Source organism: Capricornis sumatraensis, chromosome 13 (assembly GCF_032405125.1).
Source record: "Capricornis sumatraensis isolate serow.1 chromosome 13, serow.2, whole genome shotgun sequence".
Lineage (NCBI taxonomy): Eukaryota > Metazoa > Chordata > Mammalia > Artiodactyla > Bovidae > Capricornis > Capricornis sumatraensis.
This window is the reverse complement of record NC_091081.1, coordinates 13,244,613-13,261,712: the sequence shown is the minus strand read 5'-3', so window position 1 is coordinate 13,261,712 and position 17,100 is coordinate 13,244,613. Positions and strand designations below refer to the sequence as shown.

Genomic DNA, 17,100 nt, shown 5'->3' with positions numbered 1-17,100 from the left:
CAGCGAATGTGAGCAATTCAGTCTCTGGTTCCTCTTCCTTTTCTAAATCCAGCTTGAATATCTGGAATTTCATGGTTCATGTACTGTTGAAGCCTGGCTTGGAGAATTTTGAACACTACTTTACTAGCGTTTGAGATGAGTGCAATTGTGTGGTAGTTTGAGCATTCTTTGGCATTGCCTTTCTTTGAGATTGGAGTGAAACCTGACCTTTTCCAGTCCTGTGGCCACTGCTGAGTTTTCCAAATTTGCTGGCATATTGAGTGCAGCACTTTCACAGCATCATCTTTTAGGATTTGAAAGAGCTCAACTGGAATTCCATCACCTCCACTAGCTTTGTTTGTAGTGATGCTTTCTAAGGCCCTCTTGATTTCGAATTCCAGGATGTCTGGCTCTAGGTGAGTGATCACAGGATCGTGATTATCTGGATTGTGAAGATCTTTTTTGTACAGTTCTTCTGTGTGCTCTTGCCACCTCTTCTTAATATCTTCTGCTTCTGTTAGGTCCATACCATTTCTGTCCTTTATTCTGCCCATCTGTGCATGAAAAGTTCCCTTGGTATCTCTTAATTTTCTTGAAGAGATCTCTAGTCTTTCCCATTCTGTTGTTTTCCTCTATTTCTTTGCATTGATCTCTGAGGAAGGCTTTCTTATCTCTCCTTGCTATTGTTTGGAACTCTACATTCAAATGGGAATATCTTTCCTTTTCTCCTGTGCCTTTTGCTTCTCTTCTTTTCATAGCTATTTTTAAGGCCTTCTCAGACGATTTTGCCCTTCTTATTACCTCTTAGGTAAATGTTAAAAATGTGTTTCCATGCTTTGAAGAAGGATTTTACAGTGGGCTTCCAGAACTCACAGTATGATTTCCAGTTACAAAGTCAAAATGTTCCAGTCATATTTATAACCTCCAGAGAAGCAAATTCCTGTAGTTTTCTAGTCAAAACAAAAGATGTAACTGATTGTAAAATCACGGAAGTGTTAAATTGTACTCTGTCTTCTGTTATGCAAGTTTGGTATTGCTATTATGTAGCTTTTTTTTTTTTTTTTTTGAAATATCAGTATGTTTGTATCTATGGCTTGACAATAAAGGTCTGTGTGGAAAAGGGGGAAAGTGAATGAAACAATGTATCCCATTTTGTTATTTCCACCTGTGAAAAACAGTCTCTAGTGAGATGTCCCCAAACAGTGCCGCTGTTCATCAAAACATGTGCCCTGGATCTGAGTGAGTTTAATTATAATGGGAACAGTGAAATGAGGACATTTAGATCAACTTACAGTGGCAAAATTCAGAAGATTAAGAAGCAGCAACTATCTCCGGCTGCAAAGAACTAATTTTGGAAATCTCTTTTCTCTCCTCCCCGGAAGGAATCATTTTAGGAAGTGGGCAGTAACATTCATCTCAGGCATGTTTTTGCTAAGCCAATACATCAGAACAAGATTAGCATGTCCTTCTGGATACGGAGATCAGCTATCTGTATAGACCTCCCTAAACAAAGAACTGATCTCTGTGTGATACCTAGGTTGTGCATGCGTGCTGAGTCATGTCCAGCTCTTTGTGACCCCTTGGACTGTAACCCACCAGGCTCCTGTGTCCATGGCATTCTCCAGGCAAGAATACTGGAGTGAACTACCATTTCCTTCTCCAGGGGATCTTCCCAATCCAGCGATTGAACCTTCATCTCCTGCACTGGCAGGTCGATTCTGTTACCACTGAACCACCAGGGAAGCCACCACTGCATATTAATTTCAGCCTCATACAGAAATCTTGATTAAGAAATTGTTTTATTAGGAGCATTATCTGACTCACCTTTGCAAAGAGCTACATACTGTTTTACCTGAAAAAAAGCAGTTTAAAATGTGAGGGTACAAAATAAAAATGTGTTTATTGCGTATAATTCCTTTTTTATGAGTTTCCGATTTTGTTTAGATTGTATTCTTGTTTGTTTTGTTTGTTTTTTGACAAGTAAACCTAAAGAGAGAGCTAAACTCAGAGATGGGGAGTATATCCATCTATGATTTTTTTTTCTAGCTGTGCTTTCTCTTATGCCATATACTTATTTATTAGCCAGTGAAACTATAAGAACTTGCCTGCTCAGTGTTGAATGAATGACAGCCTCGTTGAAATATTTGTTGGAACATGAGACTGTTATCTCGAAAGCTAAGTGGGTTGTATACGATGCCATCCTCAGTTCTCATGTCATCCTATGATAGTATTGGGGTACATACTACTGTGTGTGTGTGTTCTATTGTTGACATATTATTTCAATTGATCCTGATAAAATATTGCATTAGATAGCCAAGCCTCGGTGACTTTAACTTTTAAATTGATTTGGCCAACATTACAGAGCAAAGCAACATAAAATCAAACTTTGTCCCTTTCTGATCCTAGTTCTCTCCTTTTCTTCCCCAAACATTTCCTCATCCATTGCCCAGCATCAAATTTTATAGGTGTGCAAGGGAGTAAAGGAAGTAGACATGTGTGTGAAAAAGCTGACTGTGCCTAGAAAGAAGAGGGGAAAAGGATCCCAATTTAAAAAATGTTTAAATGTGACCAGCCTGTCTGACACAGTGGAGGCCAAGGCCATTACTCTTCACATTCTGGGAGGTGAAAACATTCTTACGAAGGACTAGTGAGTACAGAATGACATGTCAGTTAATCAGAATGGTGCATCAACTGGAAAATATTTTGAGTTACTGGATTTCAGTGGATTCTGGTAAACCTTTTACACATCTTTGGGGAGTGAAAAGTTGAAAATGTCAAATAAGTTAATGTTATCAGTCAGCTTTTATATTAGTAATTATACGAAGTTGATATTGTCATTATGGCATTGTCTATCCCAAGAAGTTCAGCTCTTTCTTATTACTATCATAGGTATAAAGGAAAAGAATTACTCAAACCTGAACCAGCTCACACCTTGACACACCTTTATATTCAGTGTGTGAGTCAATGATAAAGGATTTGTTTTTCATAAATATGCTTGCTCATCAGGCTAAAGGTACCCTTGAGACCAGAAACAGTTAAAAAGTAACACACTAAACATGGCATGATAGTAAAGTAGCTGTACATTGTGATAAAAAACATACCCAATGTCTTATAGCCTGCAGAAGAATCTAGTATTTCCTCAGGTCTAAAGCATCTCCCAGTGATGTTTTTGAGATATAAATATTGAGGACATAAAACAGAGGAAAGGCCACAGACCTCCATAAAAGAATTTTTAAGTGATTAAAAAACAAAAAACAAGAGGAAAGTATAGTTAACAATAATATATAAAAATAAACAAAAATGGAAAAAACTCAATAATATAAAATGTTTTCAATATCAGTTAATTAGTTTCCCAAAGCCCAATAGCATGAAATTAATATAATTTCTCTTAGCAAATTATTTTTCTAATGTTTTTCCTATTTTTTCCTTCTCACCCTTAGATTGAAAAAGAAAAAGCAAGCCAAACAGAATGCAGAGACAGCCTCAGCTATGGCTGCAAGGACTCATTCTGGAAAAGAAGATGCTAGTAAAGTCATTTTAGAGCAAGACAAGTGCAACATTGCTGTGGAAGAGGAGTACGTTACTGATGAGAAAAAGAAGAGAAAAAGTAATCAGTTAAAGGAGATCAGGCGCACAGAACTGAAGAGATATTATAGTATTGGTGAGTATTGGTGGCAACTCGGCAGTATTTTCATTTTAAAACTGTAGTAATTTTTTAAAGATGATAATTTGTTACTGGTAATAGTATATCATATTATAGTAGTGTCGTGTTAGTTGTTCAGTCGTGTCTGACTCTTTGCGACCCCATGGACTGTAGCCCTCCAGGCGCCTCTGTCCGTGGCATTCTCCAAGCAAGAACACTGGGGTGGGTTGCTGTTCCCTTCTCCAGGGTGTCTTCTCAACCCAGGGATCGAACCTGGGTCTCCTGCATTGCAGGCAGGTTCTTTACCATCAGATCTACCAGGGAAGCCCATATAATATTATAATATGCTCTGTAATAATAATGAGAGCGAGAGGTGGAACTTGAGGACTTTAATATTTGTTACTCTTGCACATGCGTGCTCAGTCGTGTCTGACTCTTCGTAACCCATGGACTGCAGCCCACCAAGCTCCTCTGTCCGTGGGATTTCCCAGGCAAATATACTGGCGTGAGTTGCCGTTTCCTTCACTAAGGGATCTTCCCAACTCAGGGATCTCACCTACATCTTCTGAGGCTCCTGCATTGAGCCAGGTGGGAAGCCTGATACAATAGTAACAGTTTATTGAGCAGCTTCTATGTGCTGCCAGGCCTTGTTTTATTGGTAAAATCTTATATAAAGAGAAGTACAGTTAAATAAGATTGGTGTGTCTTATTTCATCTTATCTCCTAGCATCTAGCACAGTGTCTAGAACAGTGTCTGCTCATAAATATTTATTAAATAATGGTCACTTACCCTGTATGAGAAGTATTTTTCTTAATGTTTATAGACATATCCATAGAAGTCTTGGTAGAAATGCCTGCACAGTTTGGTATCAGCTAGGCAATAGGAAATGGAGGAGACGTGGCCTGGCATCCTTAGATTAAAAAGAAAACAAAATACCACGCCGATGATGACTTGGACGTCGTAGTTAAGAGGCCTCTGAAGATGAATCCACAGGGTCGTACAGTGTCTGAGGATGATCGTTGCGTCTGTAGTTGTGACTTGTCTAGCGTGATGGAGGTCATGCTCCTATTTTGGTTTGCCATGCTTCTCGTGCCTACTGATCCCGTCACAGGCAGGCCCGAAGTATGTTCAGAGGTCTCCTGCATTGCAGGCAGAGTCTTCACCGTCTGAGCCGTCAGGGAAACCCCCTAAAGAAAGAGAACCAGGAGGTGAAACTTGGTGTGACACAGATTATGGTGTACTGAAGACTGCGAGGCTCAGAAGTCTAAGGAGGTCTCTAAGGATGAACTGCAGTCCAGTATATGAAACCTGGGCTGGTAGCAGGCACTTGGTCCACAGGGCCCCAGACTTGGTTCCAGTTAATGCCAGTTACCAGGAGACAGATCTGGTCTGTGTGTTTAATATAACTTTCTGCTAGTTCTCATCAAAGATATAGGGGGGCTGCCATTGGGAAGGTTATAAGCGAGGTTTTGCTAACATTGCTCCGACAGAGGCAGAGGCCTCCTGCTACAGATAACCTGCCTGCTTTTAATCTGAAGCTATCCAGCATTTTATGAAAAGCTGTAACTGTAAACGTTTTGAAAAAGACTTCTGTGTGATTAATAAACTCCCTCTTAAAATTTTCAGTGTTGAGTATTATCTCAAAAAGAGAAACAGGGGTAAGCAAAATGGCTTCTCACATCTTTTACAGTGTACACACTGGACATTTGAAAATGTGTGGTTTTTACAGTCACACAGTTTAAAACACTCTCTTCTCATCCTGCTTTAAATGCTGGTGGTTACAAAGTATTTTAAAATCGAGACATTTTGCTCCGTAGAGTTTCCCTGAAGGAAGCTGACAGAATCCTTTCCATTGAGATTGCTCTTTGCAGGATGCTCTACTCACTTCAGCTGATGCATTAGGCTAGCTTTTTAGCGTGCTGCACTCTGTTGTGTGCATAGCACTTTGAAGCAATACCGTTCACTCTGTTGTTGTTGTTCAGTTGTTAAGTTGTGTCCAAGTCTGTTACCCCATGAACTGCAGCACACCAGGCTTCCCTGTCCATCACCAGCTCCCGGAGTTTGCTCAAACTCATGTCATTGAGTCGGTGATGCCATCCAACCATCGCATCCTCTATTGCCCCCTTCTCCTCCTGCCCTCAGTCTTTCCCAGCTTCAGGGTCTTTTCCAGTGAGTTGGCTCTTTGCATCAGGTGGCCAAAGTATTGCAGCTTCAGCTTCAGCATCAGTCCTTCTATTGAATATTCAGGGTTGATTTCCTTTAGGATTCACTGGTTTGATCTTGCAGTCAAAGGGCCTCTCAAGAATCTTCTCCAACACCACAGATCGAAAGCATCAATTCTTTTTTGCTCAGCCGTTTTTATATAAGTCCAACTCTCACATCCATACATGACCACTCAAAAAACCATAGCTTTGACTAGATGGACCTTTGTCAGCAAACTAATGTCTCTGCTTTTTAATACTGTCTAGATTTGTCATAGCTTTTTTTCCAAGGAGCAAGCATCTTTAAATTTCAGGGCTGCAGTCACTGTCTGCAGCGATTTTTGGAGCCCAAGAAAATAAAGTCTGTCACTGTTTCCTTATTTATTTGCCATGAAGTGATGGGACCAGATGCCATGATCTTAGTTTTTTGAGTGTTGAGTCTTAAGCCAGCTTTTTCACTTTGACCTTCATTAAGAGACTCTTTAGTACCGTTCGCTCTACTCTTTACTTAATTTTTTAAACATTTATTTATTTTTTAATTGAAGGATAATGGCTTTACAGAATTTTGTTGTTTTCTGTCAAACATAAACATGAATCAGCTATAGGTCTACTTACTTAATTCTTACTAGACTTCACCAGTCACCACAGTCATCATTTCTTCCAGAAACCCCACTCTTTCCCTGGACAGGTTAGATTCCCTTCTGTATTCTCATCATGGATTTATTTACCTTCTTTCCTGTTTGTAGACTGGTGTGGATTAGACCCTGTATTATTAGCTTTGTTAGTATTTGCGTTACAAGTGCTCTTAAAATGTGCACTGAGTGGATGAACTGTACACAAATGGATGAATACTGTGATTGGACTTTCGTGAAAATTCTGGAAGGATATAGGCAACAAAAAAATAGTTGACTCAGAATTATCCTGTGATTTTATTTGGTGACAAGAACTAAAGAGATGCCTTTATAACTTTTCATCTTCTTTCGAGAATGGCACTAATAACTGGTTTGGAGGTTTCAGGCACTTCCTTAGGAGAACCCAGTGCTTACAGAGCACTGCTAGGTTGGCCTCTGAGTCCCAGGGTTCCTTGTCTTTTCCACGTCTTACTCTGCCTGCTGGACGCCTGTGTTGGCAGGTTTGCTTGACCTCAACGGGACCTGGCATATTCCCTGGATTTCCACCCAGAAATGTTGTCTTGTACCACTAGGTGGAGCTTAGACTCAAGTCAAAGGTAATTCCGGTTTAAGTCCTTTTGATGGCACCAGTCTGGGGAGGAGAGATGCTAACCTGGGAGGACCTTGTAAGCCACATTTGTTGTTGTTGTTTAGTCCATGGCACCCCACTCCAGTGCTCTTGCCTGGAAAATCCCAGGGACGGAGGAGCCTGGTGGGCTGCAGTCCATGGGGTCGCTAAGAGTCGGACACGACTGAGTGACTTCACTTTCACTTTTCACTTTCATGCCTTGGAGAAGGAAATGGCAACCCACTCCAGTGTTCTTGCCTGGAGAATCCCAGGAACGGGGGAGCCTGGTGGGCTGCCGTCTCTGGGGTTGCACAGAGTCGGACACGACTGAAGCGACTTAGCAGCAGCAGCAGAGTCCACCTCTCTGCGACCCCATGGACTGTGACCCGCCAAGCTCCTCTGTCTGGGATTTCCCAGGCAAAGAATTCTGGAGGGGGTTGCCATTTCCTTCTCCAGGGGATCTTCCCAACCCGGAGATCGAATCTGAGTCTCCTGCAGAGGCAGGCAGATTCTTTACCGCTGAGCCGCCACGGAAGCCCTAGCCACATTAAGGATTTGGATTTTATCCTGTATCTGTGGAAGCCATTGAGGGAACTCTGTAACTCTCTGTTTTAAGAGGATAAACCAAAGGACAGTGGGTGGAAGTGAGCCTGAAGGCAGGTTGGAGACCGGGGCAGAGGAGAAACAGAACCCTAGGGAGAGAATTTGCTCCTAGAAACAGCATTGTTTGGTACAGTACATGAGGGAGAAAAAGGACAGAGTCAAGAATTGGCAAACTTGAAAACTCAAGAAGGAAAATAGTGAATATGTGTTTGGAGATATTTTAGAGGTACCAAGTAGATTTGTCTAGAGGGGCCTGAATTTCAGGTGAAAGGCCTGGAAATTGCTACTTCAAGGTGTAAGGTGAATGCAAATAAAAGATGCAATCCAGGGAAAACAAAGTCAAAACAAAAAGTTAATGGATGGCAAATGATAATGAGTTTATAGAAAAACAGACTAGAAGGATCTGTAAAGGTAGGCTGATTTTTGTTTTCTCTGAGTACAGAAATTACAAAAGAGTTTTGTTTTCTTCATTTTTTTCACATCACATAGTTTAAAGTTATTTTTAATACCAGTCAGAAAATTATAGTGAACTGAATAATATAACAGAGCAAACCAAAGGGCTTTAGAAAAAGAACATTAAACAAATGTAAAGTTCTATCATCCATATAAAATAATTGCTTCCTGTTGGTGTCTGTTTCCACATCTGTAATATTACTTACTTGATTTAAGGAAGCATATTTTGACAAAATAATATTTTTAGCTCTTTAGATTTATCTGTGCCTCATGTAAGCCTTGGATAGCAATTCCTTACTCCTACCACTTAGAAGAACACAAGAGCTAAGATGCTGATAAAATATGTTATGGAAAGACTGAATCACGAGAATTGCCTGTAACAAGATGATAACCACCTCCAAAAATGCTTTGTTTTTGAGGAGGGGAAATAGGAGTAATTTCCTGAGGCAGATGGCATCAGATAAATGGAGACCTAGCACCTACTGTAGCACCAGGCACATGGCAAGCATCCCAACAAAAGCTTCTGACATAAGTGAGCTCAATTCTTCTGTGCCTGCCCTGGTATTTACTGAACATAGAGCTCCTTACTCAGTTATTCTGTTCATTTACATAAACCCTTAAGGAATTGTTTGATCACAGTATATTTTTACAGTTTTATATTTTAATAATATGTTAGTATATTTTTCAAAATTTGCTGTTACAGTTAAGTTTGACACAAGTAGTAGTAATATTTACATATGTTTCAAAAGATGTTTGGTCCATATCACAGTATCAAAATATATTGAGTGGCATGAATTAAATATATCTCAAAATTCTCTTATGTAAAGGAATACATTATTCCTTCCCATTTGAAGAGTATACATCTTTGCTTCTATGGAAGTGAAGATAGGAATGGGAATTTTATAAATATGGATACTGTCTCAGTGGGAAGTTCTTCAAACTGAAACATAGATATACAGATGTAAGACCTGAAAGAGAAAAGTTGTATAAATATGGGAGGCAAGACTAAATTGGAATAAAATAAACCACTATGTTTTTGTAGTGTGTTTATGTAAAAGATTAGTAAGAATCCTGAATGGTAAAGTAGATATTTTAAGAGAATTAGGAGGGGATTTTGACAAATAGAAAGCACTTAGGTTTGAGTATGGTTAGTTTTGTGGTTACAGCAATAAAGATTTATTTAGAGAAAACCTCTGCAGTATAAAGAATGAATTTAGCTTTTCAACAATAAATCTGTAAAGTGTAAAGCATTTCAAATTGTAACTTTCTCTGCTGAGTTCAAAAGAAACTTAACAAGAGTAAAAGAAATGAAATTCTCCACTTTTCCTTTGTTAAACATTTTTGGGGTTTGCCACACAATAAAAGTAAGCAACTACTGAATTATTTCTCATGATGGCAACCCTAAGACTTTTCCTCATACAGATTATTTTTCCTTGGGGTATTTTTTAACCATACATGTGGAGATTTCCCATCTGTCATTTATAGTTGCTTCACTTTCAAGTTCAGAAAGCCAAAGCTGTGCTGTTTTAATCAGTTAATTCCTATACATAAAAGTAGGTCAAACCACAGACATACAGTAGCATTACTCTTCTGTTCAAAATCAATGTTCATTCTCCTACTCCAGAGTTCAAATTAAAGGGTTAAAATGGACTTTGATGTGGAACGATATCAAGACCCTAATTCATAATTTTTTAAAATCAAGCAGGATACTTGAGGGACTAGGGTATAACATAAATTGAAATGATTAAGTTGGAAATCATTGGGTTTGTGCTTCTTGGGGCCATCAAGGAAATCAGACTAATGTTTAAAGTGAAGTCTTCTCATGAAAGCCTAGGTGGTGAACAGGTCCAATCTGACGAATGCCCCAGGAGAGTGCTTTCATGAGCTGAAACTTACAGTTTAGTTCAGTCCAGTCGCTCAGTGGTGTCCAACTCTTTGCGACCCCATGAACCACACCAACTCCCGGAGTTTACCCGAACTCATGTCCATCGAGTCAGTGATGCCATCCAGCCATCTCATCTGTCGTCCCCTTCTCCTCCTGCCCCCAATCCCACCCCTCATCAGAGTCTTTTCCAATGAGTCAGCTCTTCGCATCAGGTGGCCAAAGTATTGGAGTTTCAGCTTCAACATCAGTCCTTCCAGTGAACACCCTGGACTGATCTCCTTTAGGATTGACTGGTTGGATCTCCTTGCAGTCCAAGGGACTCTCAAGAGTCTTCTCCAACACCACAGTTCAAAAGCATCAATTCTTCAGTGCTCAGCTTTCTTCACAGTCCAACTCTCACATCCATACATGACTACTGGAAAAACCATAGCATAACCAATGACTAGACGGACCTTTGTTAGCAAAGTAATGTCTCTGCTTTTTAATATGCTGTCTAGGTTGGTCATAACTTTCCTTCCAAGGAGTAAGTGTCTCTTAATTTCATGGCTGCAGTCACCATCTGCAGTGATTTTAGAGCCCCCCAAAATAAAGTCAGCCACTATTTCCACTGTTTCCCCATCTATTTACCACGAAGTGATGGGACCGGATGCCATGATCTTTGTTTTCTGAATGTTGAGCTTTAAGCCCACTTTTTCACTCTCCTCTTTCACTTTCATCAAGAGGCTCTTTAATTCTTCTTCACTTTCTGCCATAAGGGTGAAAGTGACCTGCATATCTGAGGTTATTGATATGTCTCCCGTCAGTCTTGATTCCAGCTTGTGCTTCCTCCAGCCCAGCGTTTCTCATGATGTACTCTGCATATAAGTTAAATAAGCAGGGAGACAATATACAGCCTTGACATGCTCCTTTTCCTATTTGGAACCAGTCTGTTGTTCCATGTCCAGTTCTAACTGTTGCTTCCTGACCTGCATACAGATTTCTCAAGAGGCAGGTCAGGTGGTCTGGTATTCCTGTCTCTTTCAGAATTTTCCACAGTTTATTGTGATCCACACAGTCAAAGGCTTTGGCATAGTCAATAAAGCAGAAGTAGATGTTTTTCTAGAACTCTCTTGCTTTTTCGATGCTCCAGCAGATGTTGGCAATTTGCTCTCTGGTTCTTCTTCCTTTTCTAAAACCATCTTGAACTTCTGAAAGTTCATGGTTCATGTACTGTTGAAGCCTGGCTTGGAGCATTTTGAGCACTACTTTAGTAGTGTGAGAGATGAGTGCAATCGTGCGGTAGTTTGAGCATTCTTTGGCATTGCCTTTCTTTGGGATTGGAATGAAAACTGACCTTTTCCAGTCCTGTGGCCACTGCTGAGTTTTCCAAATTTGCTGGCATATTGAGTGCAGCACTTTCCCAGCATCATCTTTCAGGATTTGAAATAGCTCAACTGGAATTCTGTCTCCTCCACTAGCTTTGTTCGTAATGATACTTCGTAAGACTCAGTTGACTTCACATTCCAAGATGTCTGGCTCTAGGTGAGTGATCACATGATCGTGATTATCTGCGTCATGAAGATCTTTTTTGTACAGTTCTTCTGTGTATTCTTGCCACCTCTTCTTAATATCTTCTGCGTCTGTTAGGTCCGTAGCATTTCTGTCCTTTATTGGGCCCATCTTTGCATGAAGTGTTCCCTTGGTATCTCTAATTTTCTTGAAGAGATCTCTAGTCTTTGCTGTTCTATTGTTTTCCTCTATTTCTTTGCAGGACAGCTTGTTATATTTAAGCAGAAATACTGGGAAAACTGCACTTAAACTGTGGCAAATATTTGAAGGTTATGGATTAATGGTAAAAATAAATAGGCGAAAAAATAAAAACCTTAACAAAATGTTCCCTGCAAAGGAGCAAAGAGGAAAGGCACAGACTTCTCCACAGCAGCGAACAGCAGAGGAATTAAACTTCTTCAGAATCGTGAAGTGAAAGATGTTTTCCAGGTTCAAAGATAACAGGACATCCTCAGACATACTAAGGTCTCAAGAAACAGACCTTTTGTGTCATACCTTTCTTAAAATAAAGTTACTGTGCAGGAGTGATGTTCTTTTCTGAGACGCATGTTGAAATGTAGTCCTCAAGAATGAAAAAGTCATTGTATAAGAGAATTGTTGGTGGTCAGTATTGTAACTAATTAAACATAAAATTTAAAAATACAGAATAATGATTGTAAATGTGGCTTTAAATATGACTATAAAAAGGCAGCACCATTCTTTTTTCCAGCTTTTTTGAGATATAATTGACATTTAATTGTGTAGGTTAATGTATATAATATGTTGATATATGGATATATTGCAAAATGATTACTGCCCTGGCATTAGCTAATGCCGTCATTTGGTCACATAATTACCATCTCTTTTGTGTGGTGGGAACATCTAAGATCCACTCTCTCAGCAACTTTTAAGTATAGCGTACAGTATTATTAACTGTGATCGCCACGCTGTTCACTAGATCCTCAGAACCTATTTGTCTTATCATATCCCTGGAAGTTTGTACCCTGATCAGCGTCTCCCTGTTTTCCCCCGCCCTACCAGTTCCTGGTAATCTGGCTGAGTTTTGCTCAAGGGAAACTCCTTCCTTTTCCTCTCACAACTCCAGCCCTCCCACTAACACAGTGTATTGAAATCCGTTCTAGTCCCTGAGCAGAGCAGCTGTGTCTGACGGAAGCTGCCGTGCTCTGAGTTCAAGCTGAGAGTCCAGTCCTTTCAGGATCATGGCGCTCTGCAGCATGCAAATCTTGTTTCCTGCTCAGTCCTTGTGTGACATCCACTTTGTATTATGAGAAATCTCACTGTCGGTCAAACACTCCAATGTGGTTTGGGCTGAGAGAAGGACAGCAGTTCAGACTCAACAGGGTTAGTGGTTTTTCAGTTGGAGTGATTTTGAAAAATCAAGTTAGAACTGAACTAAGGAGTTTGCAAAGGAAAAACACTGATGGGAGGAAAGTGATTGAGTCTTTTTTGGAAGGCAGTGTGGTCACTTTTATCCGTTTTACTTTTGCACACTCTTTGACCCAACAGTTCTTTTTGCAGAAGCTTACCCTAAGGAAATGATCATGCGCATCGATAGATTTGACCACAGAGACTATCACAGCATTGTTTAAAATAGTGGGAAAATTAAGATAACATCAATAACTTACCATGGAATGCTATGTGTCATTTTTTAATGATGAAGAAAAACAGTTGACGACGTGGGAGATTTTCACAAAATACTGTTACAGTGGAAAGGCAGGTTGGCAATAGAAATAGACTGTGATTCCATTTTTGTTTAAAAGAAGGAAAGCTGCTGAAAGTACATTTACCAGAAATCAGATGTTTCTCTCTGAACCAGGGTAAAATGGTGCTGCTGCCAAGTCGCTTCAGTCGTATCCGACTCTGTGCGACCCCATAGACGGCAGCCCACCAGGCTCCCCCTTCCCTGGAATTCTCTAGGCAAGAACACTGGAGTGGGTTGCCACTTCCTTCTCCAATGCATAAAAGTGAAAAGTGAAAGTGAAGTCGCTCAGTCGTGTCCGAGTCTTAGTGACCCCATGGACTACAGCCTACCAGGCTCCTCCATCCATGGGATTTTCCAGGCAAGAGTACTGGAGTGGGGTGCCATTGCCTTCTCCAGGGTAAAATGGGTGATTGGTATTTTCTTCTTTAGTTCCACTGTATTTTCAAATGACCCCAGATAGTTTTGATTCATATAGAATTGTTTTTCACATTTCCTAAAATTTGTCCTAAGGCTGAAATTTACTCGGTTAAGGCCTTGATCTATTTATACAAAAGAAAGAAAAGACATTTTGAGAAATTTTTTTCAGAGGGTGGGAAAGAAGGTGGGAAGGTGAGGAGATGCAGCATGAGACATGAGGGAGAGCAGAAAGAATGTTTTGGGTGAGTGTCTCCTGTGGGCTAGATGCTCCATTTCGTTCTTTAATGTTCTAATCATCACGACCTACTGCAGGCAGCAGTGGCCTGTTTCGTGAGTGAGAAAATCGAGAAGCTGAGAACCTTTCAGACGGTCCCACTGCGGCTCTGCATGAAGCCGGGTTCAAGCCCAGCTCTGTGGTACTGAAGCCCGAGTGGAGCCTCCCTCATCTTTCTTGCTTCCCCCTCAATCTACTGTGAGAGACGAATGAGGCAAGAGTTAAATAACATTTTCATGTCTTCTCCCCTGCCCCAAGAACACTGTTATATCTTAGTGGGGAATAAAAAGGGGACTATGCGTGGAATTTCCTTTTCCCCTGAGCTGTAATGAATATGATGATAAGGTTGAAAGTTCTCACTTAATTACCTCACCCAGTCACATATGTAGTTACATTCAGAACACTCACTGATTTTACAACTAAATCAAATGCTGAGGGAAATAACTGGTTCCTCGGAGTCAGGATGAGACTAGTTCGTTTATTCCACAGCATTGTGTTGGTGGTATAGTGGTGAGTCTTCGTTCATGCTGCAGACAGGTGAGGGCGTGATCAGAGTGGAGGGTGGTACTGGGCTCTGAAGTAGAATGTTCTGTGAGAAGACAGCTCCTCCTCTGCCCTTCTTCCAGCCTAGGTTTTACTTCAGCGTGACTCATTTTAGTCAAGGACTGTAGTGCTTGTGATGTGCTTGAAGGAAGGTAAATAACACCTACTGAAGGCATTTCCCTTTGTGTCAACAGAGGATGAAACATGGTGTTCACACTGAGTACAGAGTTCTTCCTCACGTTCCCACCCTCTCCAGGCTCTTTATGGCATGGCTATCTAAAACTTTATTAATGGTTTATGATCAGGTATTCCAGAAATTGCCCTTAGAATGCTAAACAACAATATTGAATATTTTAATTGCACTCTTGACTGAGGCAGGCTAGTGATACGGAAAGTGTGTATCACCAATAGAGAAAATGTGACATCTTTAAGCAAAGACAAGTCCTGTGTTTTCTTCAAGAATATTTATGACTTGACATTTCACTATTAAATCTTTGATCCATCATCTGTTTTGACCTCAGAGTGATATGGTTTTATCTCCAAACATTAGCTAGTGCTCACCATTATCATTTAATAATAGTCCCTAAGGTTTCCTGAGCCCTTTCTCTGCACTTCGTGGAGTGCTTTACCTGATTGAATTGCCTTATCTAATCCTTACAGTAACTCTCTGGGAGAGTCCAATTGGCATTCCCATTTTACACCCTGAGAAGCCGCCTTAAGTCACTTGTCCAAGGTCACGCAGTGAGTCAGGGACAGACAAGGATTCATTCTGTGTGCCTGATGCCAGAGCTTCCACTATAACATGAAGGTAGAAATTTTTGTGAAAACTGAGCCTTTTCTTACTGGTTTTAAAGGTACCTTTATCTTACATGAAATTCTTTCAATACCAGGCTTCCCTGGTGGCTCAGATGGTAAAGAATGTGCCTGCAGTACAGGAGACCCAGGTTCAATCCCTGGGTTGGGAAGATCCCCTGGAGAAGGAAATGGCACCCCACTCCAGTATCCTTGCCTGGGAAATCCCATGGACCAAGGAGCCAGGTGGGGCTGAGGTCCATGGGGTCTCAAAGAGTCGGACACGACTAAGCGACTTAACACACACCCTTTCAATACAGCTCTGGTTTTTGGTTGTTTCCCCACAGTGTTTTAATTGCTATGACTTTATAATCATGTGTTTTAACAAGATACAGTATTGTTGTTGTTTAGTCTCTCCGTTGTGTCAGACTCTTCTTAACCCCATGAACTGCAGCACACCAGGCTTCCCGGTCCTTCACTATCTTCTGGAGTTTCCTCAGACTCATGTCCACTGAGTCGACGATGCCATCCAACCATCTCATCCTCTGTCGTTCCCTTCTCCTCCTCCTCCTGCCCTCAATTCCCAGCATCAGGGTCTTTTCTAATGAGTCAGCTCTTCGCATCAGGTGGCCAAAGTATTGGAGCTTCAGCATCAGTCTTTCCAATGAATATTCAGGGTTGATTTCCGTTAGGATTTCCTTTTGGATGATATAGTATACCCACCCTCATTTCTCTTTCAAAAGTAATTTTGGATAATCTTCTGTATTTTGCTTCTAGTCTTATATATTTATGCCTAGTTATCAATTTGACTTATTTCCTTTCTCAGAAATTTTGTTTTAAATTTTTACCTAAATTGCATATAATTTAAAAGTTAATTTGAAGAGAAAGATATTTATAAGAATGATGTTTCCTATTAGAAACATTATATGTACTGCCCTTTATTCAAGCTTCTGTTTATATACTTCGGAGAACCTTTAAAACTTCTTTCTACGTCTCTTGTCATTGTCTGGCTGTATTTATTCCTAGATATTTTCTAGTGTGGTATCATTATGTCTGGGACTTTTCCAAGTAGTTGCTATTACAAGTGTAAAACACTGTTACATCTAGTCACCTTACTGAACAATTTTACAATTCCTGAATTTTTAAAAAATTTCATTTATTTAGGCCATGCCGGGTCTTAGTTGCTGCTGCTGCTGCTAAGTCTCTTCAGTCGTGTCTGACTCTGTGCGACCCCATAGACGGCAGCCCACCAGTCTCCCCCATCCCTGGGATTCTCCAGGCAAGAACGCTGGAAGTTGCCATTTGCTTCTCCAATGCATGAAAGTGAAAAGTGAAAATGAAGTCACTCAGTCGTGTCCGACTCCTAGCGACCCCATGGACTGCAGCCCACCAGGCTCCTCCGTCCCTGGGGTTTTCCAGGCAAGAGTACTGGAGTGGGGTGCCATTGCCTTCTCTGTCTTAGCTGCTACTCGGGCTTTTCTCTAGTTACAGCGAGTGGGAGCTACTCTCTAGTTGCAATGCGTGCGCTTCTCATTGCAGTGACTTCTGGTTGCAGGGTGAGGGCTCGGTAGTTGCGGTTCCCAGGCTCCAGAGCGCAGTAGTTGTGGCGCACGGGCCTAGTTGCTCCGCAGCCTGTGGGATCTTCCTGGATCAGGGATCGAGCCCACGTCCTCTGCATTGGCAGGTGGATTGTTTACCACTGAGCCACCAGGGGATGTTTTTATGATGTTGGCTCTATAGGTAGAAAACTTATCTGCTAATAATCAAATTTTCATCTCTTTCTCTTCAGTATTTAAACTTTTTTATGTGTTGCTTTTGAA

At 40.8% G+C, this 17,100-nt stretch overlaps 1 protein-coding gene across 2 annotated transcripts in view; it reads left to right on the top strand.

The window, feature by feature from the left end:
- The first annotated feature begins 3,584 nt into the window (after nt 1-3,584).
- NCOA7 (nuclear receptor coactivator 7) overlaps nt 3,585-17,100 on the top strand; it is a 79,687-nt gene continuing 66,171 nt past the window's right edge. For both annotated transcript variants that reach the window (XM_068984847.1, XM_068984846.1), the window contains exon 1: nt 3,585-3,640. The gene's annotated coding sequence lies outside the window, so the exon portion shown is untranslated. The remainder of the gene's footprint in view (nt 3,641-17,100) is intronic.